Genomic DNA, 12,935 nt, shown 5'->3' with positions numbered 1-12,935 from the left:
TTCGTTGTACCTTAAACCATTAAAAACAAAACGTGCGGAAGAAGTTGCACATAATTTACCAGATATTTATACAACATTTGGAGCACCAGCCATACTGCACTTAGACAATGAAAGAGTTTGTCAATAATACTATAAACGAACTTCATGCTATGTGGGGTGATGTAAAAATTGTTCATGGGAAACTTTGACATAGTCAGAGCCAGAAACCTAGCTCTGGTTATCATCAATGCCTTCTTTTATTAGGAATTGTCATCAATGACTAATTATTAACGTTAATTCCTTACTAAATCAGGCATTATCGTTATTGACTAGTCATTGTCAACACTGACTGAATGTCATCTTTTCCGGTAACATATACATAAAAAAAAAATACTATGTTTGTCAATTTATTGGATTTATATTTTAAGTTATTGATGGTTTTAGAATCATCTGTGTGATATAAAAAACTAAATATTTACTAATTGCGAACGTTTAACCATATAATGTATTATTATATATTTATGTAAACATACAGAATACAGATGTTAAGAAATTCACATATTTTTGTCATTTTGTGAAAGATTTTTATTGTAGCTTTTATTAAACAAAGTCGTTTGGCCCTAGTTGGTTTAATGGGTTGGACTGAGCATACTACAAAAAGATAAAAGTGTCTAATGTACACACAAACGACGTTGACCTAGGTACGTACGATAAGTTCGCTGTCGTAAACCTTCCGAATTAGTTGAGTAGGTGATGTATACCAGTGTATACTATACCAAAGGATAAACAATTTTGTGGGAGGGTTTTGTACCTTTGTGGCTATAATTTAAATGTGTTAAGGAAAGAGTTGAAAAAAACAAACAAACATACAAAAGTTCAACTTAAAAAGAACAATTTATATAAAATTGTACTTGATAAAAATAAAGTTCTATTAAACATTGTATATGCACGTCAAACACTTTTATCACGTTATTTGTTATGACTTATTACTTCTATACATATATATATATATTTACATTTTACGTTTATTTGAAATATAAAATGTACACAATCTATAATGTGTATTTACAATAAGCATATTTGATCTAGGTAGTTATTTAGACGTGGATGATACAATAAAAGGAATACCCAAGCAGTCATACTTTGGATGTAATGCCTATATATATATGTATAAGTATATATTTGTTTATTCTATTTGTTCATTTGCTTATTTTTTTATTATTTTTTTTTTATGTCAGTAAATCTCTACATCAATTTAACCCTAGCCTTCTTAGGAGTCAAGGACAACTGACAAGAACCAGCGGGTTAAAGTGGTTTGCAAGGCGGGATTGAAAGAGTTTATAGATAGATGTTGCTACTTCTAAAACTATGAGAATTTTCTTTGGCCAAGTGGAGAGAACGATTTGAGATGTAAAATGGCCATTTTGTAATCATACTTAATGATATTGATTGAAAAGGTTGATAATCATTTTCAGGTTATTTTTCTTCTTGCTTTTTTCCCAAACTCGTAGAGGCACTTCAAACATCCACGTGATATAGTCAAATCGCATTAGGATCAGAACGCTTACACATTGAATATCAAAGAAGAACTAACCAGTCGTTTTTAGTTTGCGTAATACATTTGGAGTTCTGCAAAATCTAGTAACATGGCTACCTAGGTCAACTCTGTTTCCAACTACGAAACCAAAGTGGTTGCTAAATATCGCTTTTTGTATCACCCCTTCCAAATATTATTGTTCACGATTTATTCACGGTTTAAAAATTATTATTGCTTCTGTATAATTTATAATATATACATAATATGTTGACGTCCAACGGGTGATTTAGAATTAGCCAACGTTATTGATCAATTGTGATTCAAAACTACGGGCATTGTAATTATATAACATAATATAACATAGGGCGATAATTGCTGCGAATACAGCATGTTTGTGTAGGCATCTAATACACACTATACGCACATACATACTCATTTATCATTGAATCAGGACATTTTGTGAAAGATAAATGTCCTTCAATCAAAACTGATCCAAAAGGTTGTACCTAATAGAGCAGGTGTCTCCAACATTTTTTACTCGAATCTTGAGGGTCGTATATACTACTATACTCGTATTATAAAATTGAAAACTATGTGGTATAAATAAGATATAAACTATAAATTATATAGGTAATATATAGTTGCATTTACAATTGTTTATTTTATAAAACATATTTTCGCAATGAATATAAAAAGTGCAAGTGTGGTGTAATAATTCAATTAATTCAAGTAATTTAAATGTTATCTAGTGCAGTTTCTCCCAACTTAAAAAAAAAATGTAGTGAATTTATATGTGGTGTTGAAATTATATCTATATTAATTTATTGTACATATTATATTGATGTTTATAAAAAAAAAAAATACAAGATATAATATGAATAGTTCATTTTTAGATTATTCACTGCATTTAGATGGTCAGTAAATACTTTTCACTTGTCATCCAGCTGTAATTTTGAGACTCTTGTAGTGAAGTAAAAAAATAGATACAAATTACAAAGATGATAAGATCGAGAGGGAAAAAAACAACAATAGTGTTCTGTTTTGTGAGCAACATAACATAATAAATATAGCTATAATGTAATATGTTCATACCCGATGTCAAAATAACTAAATGACTGGGTAAATTGAAATATGGTAAAATGGCAAAACTCGTTAAAAACGAAAAATATGTTAATCTGGACTAGCGTAGAACATATAAATTTAACATGATTAAACAATAAAACACTGACCACGGGCTGTTGTTTTCATCAGATTTTATACTATAATAATATAGCTATTGTGACATCATCTATTTTGGTGTGGATTGGTTGTACGGAACGTTTCAATGTTTCATAATATATATACGATATGCCCATATCTTTGAATGTATATTTTATAATGTTGTTCAAGAGTGTATTATGTTTGTTGTTTGTTGTAAAACATCAGTGCGTAAAAACGTTTCTTCATAACTGCATATTATGGAATATCTATGCATGCGTTATTATACAGAGTGATTCACCAAGCATGCTCATTTGTCACCCATATTTTCCCTTAAATACCTTATTAGTTCATTAAAATTTTGATTTTTTTTAAATATACTAAATCATCAAACTCGTAACATAAAATATTTTCATATGGTCAGTATAATAGTTTGGTCTTTGTTGTTAGATTATTGAATTAGTAGGTAACCAATCAAACACCTAATCTTCAATAAGAATTAAAATAACAAATCAGCATACTTACATCTTTAATAAACATAAATACGTTAGAGGTACTAACGCGTGTACATTTAGGTGAAAATTTATAACTATTACTTATTTACTTAGCTCAAATCTATGTTTTTAATAATGAAATAAACGTAATAATAAACTTTTACTGTTTATATTATATTATAAACATTATTCCAGAAGCATAAATATTGAAGTGGGTATTCGTATTTCCTATATAAGTGTAGAATTAATTTTGATTTTAAAACAAAACCATAATATGGGGGACGAGGTGGCCGAGTGGTCTAAGGCGTCGGTCGCGGCGCAGCCGTCGCTGATTCGATTCCCAGCCACCGGGCGGCATTTTTCTTCGGACAAGTCACGGTGTCCGGAGAACAAGTGTCGTCATCCCCCATCCGGGCATGGCAGATACTTACGGGTGCCCACTTGAAAATTCTGCCAAAACCAAAACACACGTGTTACAAAAAAAAACCTACTAATTTCAAACCCTACCACAAACCACAACTAAAAAAAATACTAACAGCTAATGGCCACAGTTGCCGGGCTTCAAAAAGATCAATTAAAAAAAAAAAAAAAAACCATAATATAAGAATAAAACATCATTCTATGCTATCATATCTCATAATAATGATAATGACGGTATTATAGGAAGTCTGCAATGTCTTTAGAATATGTAATAATTAGATTACCTATAATATTATTATAATGATCAATGGCCAACACTAAGAAGTAAAATAATTGCATTGAATAATATTTTTTTCCAAAAAGAGTGGTACAATTATTCCTTGTAATATATTATTTGACTAAACCTATCAGTTCGCCATATTCAATAGCATAATGCTACTATGCTAGGTAGTTAATTTATTTTTAAGCAAACCCCTTTATGAATATTATTTGATGTCATTCACAGTGTTGAATTTATTATATACCATGAGATCATAAATAACATAATCCTATACCTATAGCTGCTAGCTATATAATATTTAAGTTATCAATATAACTGCTTTATATTCTTGATAAATGGCTGATAATGTTGCTTGTGGGATAAGGACTTTCTTCAAATTGATGGTTCTTTATGGCACCTCATTTATTTAAAACAGTTTTGTGTCTTAACACAATATAACCCCACTATGTGTTTTACCGAGGTCGATTATCGTTGTCCATCGTGTGAATAAACCTGTCAGGGGATTATCATGACGTACAGATTATCACCGGACCCTTAAAAACTACCTCTGAAATGAGTGTGTTTGGTGTTATCATACCGAGAAATTAAACACTATTTTTTTTAACTGTATTGCAATCATATACGATATACCCATTCTTGTAAAACTTATTGTCTCCTTACTGGTTGGTTGTATATTTTTCATTATTGATTTTACAGCTACCTTTATTTTTCTTATTGCTGGATTACCTATTGTTGGCTGTGCACGTAGAACGATAACGTTTGTTGGAAAATTAAAAATCATTAATTATGGATCTGCTAGAAAAAAAAATATATTTATATCCATTAATTAAGTGTTTGGCAGCTGATTGAAAAAAAAATCAAAAAGCACGCCATTTTATGCATCGGAACAGAAATGTATCGATTGATACCGTTTTTAAGGCCATGGTGACGTTTGTACTAGTGGTTATCAAACAAAAAGGTTTTGAAAAAGTCTATTTTAAGTAACTACTTTTATGGTCTTTATACAGATGAATAATTCATACAATTTTTTTTACCACACAGTATACATATAAAAAAAAAAAATACTAAAATGTTGAAAATAATACATATGACAAACGTGTGCCAACACGTCATGTCAACATACTGGCCATTCAAATTGCATGTTATAAAAATCGGTGAAAGATAGATCAGATTTGGTATCGTACTATTATTCAGTTTATCTGACGTGCCATTTTAATATCCAATTGATTTTTGTATGTATTCGTTTGCTTCCACTGAATATGTAAATTTATGATTCAGATCCTGGTGAATACAATTATTGTTATGTTTATGACTTATATACTCCCCCCCCACAAAAAAAAGAAAAAGAATTATGACTTATACAATTTAGTTATAGTACTTCAGTGGATAAACATGTAAAAACAAGGTGTATAGATAATTCACATTTTTACTATTAATGTACATTTTTCAATGTATTCAAGTAATTCCAATGTTATAACTAAACATTGTTAACAGTGTTAGCACTTAAAATGTAAATAACCATGTGATTACACGGTTAATCGTTTAGTTAATATTCGAAAAAAAAATTAAACCATTAGCTGCGTTAAGTTGTGTTAATTTACATGTTAGATTCTAAATAAACGAGGACACTAATCTATTTTTATTTCTGTAAACTCCTTATTTAACTTTATTTTATGCTTCATTATTTTCAATGGACAATTAAAAATTCTAATATTTTTGGATTTGACGATAATAAAATAAAGATTATATATGGGTATGGAAATTATAAATACACATTAAACCATATTGACATTATAAACATTATGTATGTAATATCTGTGAATAAAGTATATTCGTCAAATATAAAGTACACTATGGTTTTATTTTTCACTACATTGACACAATATATATGAAAACGTTTGATTTGAATAAATGGAAAGTAATACACAATTTGTATCAAAAAACTTTCTAATAATTAGAAAGTACTTGATATATTTTTAAGAATTTTTTAATTTTAAAATTATCATTGTTTTTATATTATCATAAAATAAGTGCCACAGAAGTTAAATAACCCCTCAATATGTATGAAATTATTGAACACGTCATATTGTGGTATCTATGAAATGCTATTTTTTTAAAAATGTCTTAGTAGATTTTCTAACAGCCTAGAAATGTTAGTATACGAGAAACAAGAGCACAGCAGGTTTTGATTCCCACAAGGGATGAAAACTTTTTGTATTATATTAAAACTTAAATAATCCATGACTTTAGATTTTCACCAATTATTTTTTTTAGTATTTTATAAAATAATGTTTTATTATTTTCAAAACATTTCAGCCATTTGGGTTCAAAATAGACTTCAAATGTCTTGCAGGTTTTTATTTTACATTTTAAAGTCTACTTTCAAAATATATCAAAATTGGTTATAGGGTTAGTCATATTGTTTTATTTTTGTTGTATTTATACAAAATATGAAACATGTTTATACATGATATATTTTATTTTCATTGAATATTAAATATTTGATGAACATTAAAACGCTTTACATAAAACCAAATTCAAATATAATACCAAATATAATAATATGTACAGTATTAATATGATGTGAATTCAAATTAAAATGATGTAGTTATTTTTAGCTTTCAACAAAATGTTATTACATAATATTGCCTGATAATATATAGACATTTTCATAGTGTTGTTTTCAAAGTTTAAAATAATTTTAATAACAATAATAATATACTTTATTTTGGCCCACAAATATTTATGTATTAGTACCATGACCAAAGAAAATACTTTTTAAAATTATTTAATTTACATTAACGAACAAGTGGTCAGTTTTAAATCATAATTTACTACCTAATTAATGGAATAAAATATTGGAATTCATTACAGATTGAATATTAAAAATCAATTTTATAATTAATTTGGTATTTAAAATAAAAGTAATGTAAGATATAATTTTCTATAAAAATAGTAAAAAGCACAACATCTTATACAATTACAGTAATCCCATGGTATGCCGAAACTCAAAGGACACAGATAAAAGATATCGAGTTTCATTTGAATGGTAATTATTTCAATTGGGTTTGATATTATGCATATTTTGAGATATCGACGATCGACATATTAATAATCGACTGTATATCCTAAAATAAAAATGAAAATAAACATTTTATGGGCTTAGAAGTAAAAAATAATTGTATTTAAATTCATAGAATCACGTTAACAAAATATGTATATTTAAAAAAAAAATACACTCGCAGCTGTTAATTTGTTTAATGAATGGTTTGGAACGTGCATATGACAATTATTTTCTTCGTCAAGTTTATTACCTATAGTAAAATATTACTTAAGTGATACGTAATAAACTATTTTACAATAAATGTGTATATAATGAAACATTCAAAATATTCTAAACTTAAAAATGTATATTATATATATTATATAATAATATTACATATATATTTTATTTTTGGTTAAATAAAAGTTTTCGGATATTTCTTTATATTACTATCCTCGTGTATATTTTTGTATCTATACTTTATAATTTAAGTATTTAGTATTTACTATTTTATTTTATGGATCGTAAATAATGCTCATGGCCCAATTATAATAAAATTAAGAAATAAAATAAACTATATCCACCATCTATTTTTCATTATTTCATTTTTAAATAAAAATATATTAACAATTTTAGTTTTGTAGGTATCTATGTAATAAATATCTCATTACAACATAATAAGGTATACGTAATGAAATATAATTTATCTTAGTTCAGATTTCGGATACTTCTTCTTTTAAAGCGAGATGACTAGTAAATTAATTATAAAATCATATTTCATTAGGTAGAGTTACTTATTTGAAAGAATCAAATCCATAAATATAATATTTTTATCTATTGGTTTTCACTCTATTCTCATATCAAAATGTATGATGATTTTAGTATATATTTGGTTAGTATAAGTCTTAATAATACTATTGTGATTACTCTTAATTGCACACACATAACTAACGAAGTAACATAAATAATAAACCACTGGTAAAAATTGGTATTGTTATTAACTTTACACAAATAATCTTTGCAATATTCCTAGGCAGAAATTTGAAAGTATCGTTCATCTGTCCATATTGTTATTTTTCGTTTATTTTAATAAAATATTTGTTATCTATTATTGAAATAATTTATAGGGTTGAAATTTCATAACAATGACATTTTCTCTACGTGTATAAGCCATAATGTTTTGTATACGTGTCGTATACAATACCTACGTAAGTACTAGGAAGTATTATATAATCAGCATGAAATTATACATCGATGCTTTGATGTCAGATGCAGGCCAAGATGCATTAACCCCGATTAGTATAATGATCATTAATAATAATTAGACAAAATAATTGCTGAGATCGTGTAATATAGTGTTAGGTCTAATGTGTTAGGTACATCCTACCATTCTAAACGTAAGTATATGCAATCAAACAAAACAATACGTGAAATTAAATTTTTCCATCATTTCATGAATTGCTTGTTCAGTGAGCACTACTTAATATTCATGAATTACGCAACTACTGTTTGTTTTAAGGCTGTACAATACAATAAATTATACTTAAGTTTAACATTAGGTAACTAAATATTTAAGTATTAGGTATCTACTGTGGACTATGGTTTTACATGATTAAAATATATAAAAAATATTGCTTATAATTTATAAATATTAAAATATTAAATAGTAGTTATATCTTATATTATAATGATTAATCATATAAAAGCTACAGGTTATATTAGCGCGAAGCCATAAATTCAATGAAATAATTATTAACAATAGCAAATCATGGCTTAACAAAACAAAAATGTATTATTACTTATTCCTCGTTTTAATTGTTTATTTATTATTTGAATACCTACATCAACATATTAAATGTTTTTGCGAGTATCTTTATAGTAATAATAAATTCACAAGGAAGAATAAAGAAGATATAGGTAGGTGTATTGTATCTAGTTATAATACTAATAATTGATTAGCTATAGAATTTTTTGTAAAGTTAGAACTACACAATTCAGTGTCGACTAGATTTAAAAACTTTAGCAGAAAATAATAATATAGATAGTATTATATCATTATTTTTTATGTAATACAATGATCTTATTTAGAGAAGACCTAAAACATCATATTTTAGAAAGTGAGTAGATATACTCGTAAGTATACTTACATATATACTTACATAGTATTTTATAGTGATCATTTTTTTATAATAATATATTGTATTATTGCAATAGCCTAATATTTTTTGCATTATAATGTAGTTGAAACATGTTTTAGTTTTATCACGCATGCGTGTAATACAAATATTCATAATATCGGATAATATTAAATTATAATATTTATTATATGAACATTTTTATTTTTTTTTCATTTAAAAATAATTTCTTTATAATCTGATTATTTATGATTTTTATCAAGTACGTGGAAATGCATCCAAGTTAAATAATAAATAATATTTGTTTGGTTTATTTTTAAATATTGTAAAAAATTACTCTTGTAAAAAATTAAACCAAATAAAATTTGTTATATTTGTAATAATATTTAATATTATTAATTATTTAACTGGGATGCATTTCCACTATTGAAAACCTGTTAGATATTAACGCGCCATGAAGCCTTTGTTATAATGTTATAATACTGAATCAAGTTTAGTGCAAACTTTCGATAGATGGGATGATAAGCAGAGATAATGAAACGCCAATAGGAATGCGATAGTTGTCAAGTTTACAATACCAAACTTTGATATTTTCACAACTAGATATAAGTTGAATTTCCATATAAATGTCAAATTTTCTTTGATTGTTATAATGTTACCTATTTACCAGAGTTTTCTACTTATTAAATATATTTTAAAGAACGTGAACTATGATATTTAAATAATTATCACAATACATTACTAATAATAGTTAATAATACATTAATATTATTTATCAAAATTAATGGTACAAAATTGTTTATTATAGATGTTATTATTAACACATTATGAAAATAACGTACTTTATAATTTATAAAAACTATAATAATTATATTTTACCTTAATATGTAAAATGGTTCATAGAATTCACTGTTTAGAAAATCTGAAAAGATTCAAGTTATTAAAATAATATCTAGGTAAGAATGTAAAATTCAAGATTAAATAAAAAAAATATGTATTTTATTTAATCATTTATTCATTTAAATTGAGAATTCAATTAATATCAGTGAATGGATAATTTTTTATTAGTTTTAAATTCAATTATTGTTATCTTGTATAATTTAATAGTTATACATTTTTTTAAACGATATTTTCAATATATATACTATATTCTATTGTAATTTACCAAAGTTTTGCATAGTTTTATTTAATTTTTTTTTCTTTGGTTTAGAGCCCAGCAATCATGGCTATTAGCTATATGGGGTTACGGACGGTTGGAACGGTTGGTACGGTTGGTTGGAAACACGTGCAAGTGTGGCAAGGTGTTTGCCACTATGGACCCGGGTGGTCACCCATCCAGGTACTAGTGGCAACAGCCATTGCTTACTCTCAATCACGTTCTGTGATTGATTTCAGTCACTACGCCGCGCTGATTCACAATTATTTAAGTGTATAACCAATTAAATATACGCATTTAAAATTATATTTACTATTAAATTGTAATATTAAAGAACAGTTGTTATCATAAAACGTGTATAAATGGTGTATTTAAGGTCTTCTTTTTTTATATAAACGTAATAACGTATCACTCTGGTACATAGGTAATAAATAAAAATATTTCAAACACCATTTTTGTTTTTTTTTTTCAAAGGTTCCGTCATGAGGTTAAATAAAAAATTTGAAATACTTATTTTGTATCACGAAATATATTTTTCAAAGTACAATAATTGTACCAAACATTTTCATACTATAATAAGATAGGTATGATATGTATACATATTTAATTAATTATATTAGATTATATTTAAATAAGACTTATATTTATATTTTTAAAATAGTAGGTATTTGAATAGTTTGATAAATGTTTACATTTTTTTATCATAATAAATTATGTTTATATATAGGTTAGGTACTTGTTGCAATAAAAAATACGATGTTGTTAGAAAGACAAAACGTAATTAAATTTAAAAAAATAACAATCAAAACGCAAAGATAGAATTTGTATTATATTATAACTTTATATAATTAATTCAAAATAAATATTTATATCAAAAAAAAGTTTTATAAAATAATGCCAACTTTAATTTAAACAGTTAAAATTATGCAAAAAATGTACAAAGTTATGAAGATTATTTTTCTAATCAATTAAAGTAAAATGTTTTATAAAGTCTAACATATTCCTGGTCCCCATAGAAAGCCATAAATCAGTTTCTGATTGACTGCTGACGAGTGTTATACTATTAGACATGATTGTATTTATTATGTAGGTATATAATATATATCTATAATGATGTTTTACAAAAAAAAAAAATCAATAAGCTTTGTATCCAAGCTGTTACATTAAGTATTGATTTTCAATCACCCAAAAATGTTGCCATATGGAATTAATCTTTATAATTTATTTTTTCTTATAGTGCATGGAAATAAGTAATAACTAATATAACAAAAAAAAAACACTCCTTTTTTCCTTTAGTAATTTTTTCAGATATTTCAATTTCTCATTATTAAATCATTGTAGCAAGAAATTTAAGTTACCTTCTGTTCTAACTATGTATCTGTTTTGTTACTTCAGATAATATTATGTCAGCCTGGCATACGCGTATAAATGTATAATATTAGGTCACGTCTATTGAAATGGAGGTGGTTACTCCTGTGAGTTTGGTTGCACGTGTATGTCTATTAATGTTGAACAACTTGGTACACATATTGTTACAGTGACTATAATATCTTTACCTAAAACTTGTGTTTGAGATTTTCAAAATTGATTTTTTAAATTTAAATTTAAGAATCATAACTGTAGAATGCGATATTATGATTGACCTGCTACTGATTATATATGCACAGACGAGTTAAAATTTAACCAAAATAAATATACATCTTTAGTTATCATGGCAACCGGAGGACATAATTAAAATAAAATACGCCTACAATCAGTCAAAGAATTAGAAATACCTTAGTTAGAATAGTTATGTACTTATTTTCTGATACTCAATTATTTTCATAAATGTACCATAAAATATTAAGTAAAAAAGTGTCGTAAGTGGTGAGTGACTGGCGACTAAACAGTTATATTTGAAATTTATTAGCAAATACATGGTGGTCATAATATTTAATATATTAATAACATCAGCTTTAGTAAAACCCATATTTTAAAGATTTATAATTAAACTTACAATGACTATACATTTAGATATTTATCATAAAATACAGCAGTTCCTATAAATATAAAAAATAATATGGTGTATATTCAAAACTTTTAATACACTAGACCTAATTTCATAGTCATAGATTTTTTAGTTGGGATAAATTATATTTTATTGTTAGCCATACTATCTCTGATTTACACTCTCACGCACACTTCATTTGACTTGGCTAACGGACGACATCTTTTGAGATTCGCTAAGGGATTTCGTGCTTTACACCACGGAACGGACGTGATGGGGAAATTGCGTCGTCTTGAGACTTGGATTACCGGTTATTACCATCTATAGTCCATTCGTTCACTGTTTATTAAAAAAACTGCACTGTTACGCTCTTATCAATTATAATTTTGAATGGCATTGTCGTTTCCACAGTGGTGAAAAAAAAAAAAACACTTTTGTCCTAGGATCATCTCCATTGAACCGTGACTCCAAGTATTTAAAATACATAATAAAATACTTTATTTCAATTTGCATTCATATAGTTATAAACGGTGTATGTTAGTTTGAAGTTTTCAAGCCTTGAAACCTCCAACTACAGCCACATCATGTATAAACTACTCATAAACCGTAAACTCGTGTGTTAAGTTTATTATATTTTAAAACAATTTAAATTAAATTTTTTATAAATATTTGTTTTAGTGTATGAAAGAAAAACAAAATATATTATT

General features: G+C 26.3%; 1 protein-coding gene across 2 annotated transcripts in view; it reads left to right on the top strand.

The window, feature by feature from the left end:
• LOC100575587 (5-hydroxytryptamine receptor 1) overlaps window positions 1-12,935 on the top strand; it is a 251,248-nt gene that overhangs the window by 54,879 nt on the left and 183,434 nt on the right. The gene's annotated exons all lie outside the window — the stretch shown is intronic.

The sequence above is a fragment of the Acyrthosiphon pisum genome, chromosome A1, assembly GCF_005508785.2.
Source record: "Acyrthosiphon pisum isolate AL4f chromosome A1, pea_aphid_22Mar2018_4r6ur, whole genome shotgun sequence".
NCBI lineage: Eukaryota > Metazoa > Arthropoda > Insecta > Hemiptera > Aphididae > Acyrthosiphon > Acyrthosiphon pisum.
The sequence above is the reverse complement of the archived record's forward strand: the minus strand, read 5'-3'. Positions and strand labels throughout refer to the sequence as shown.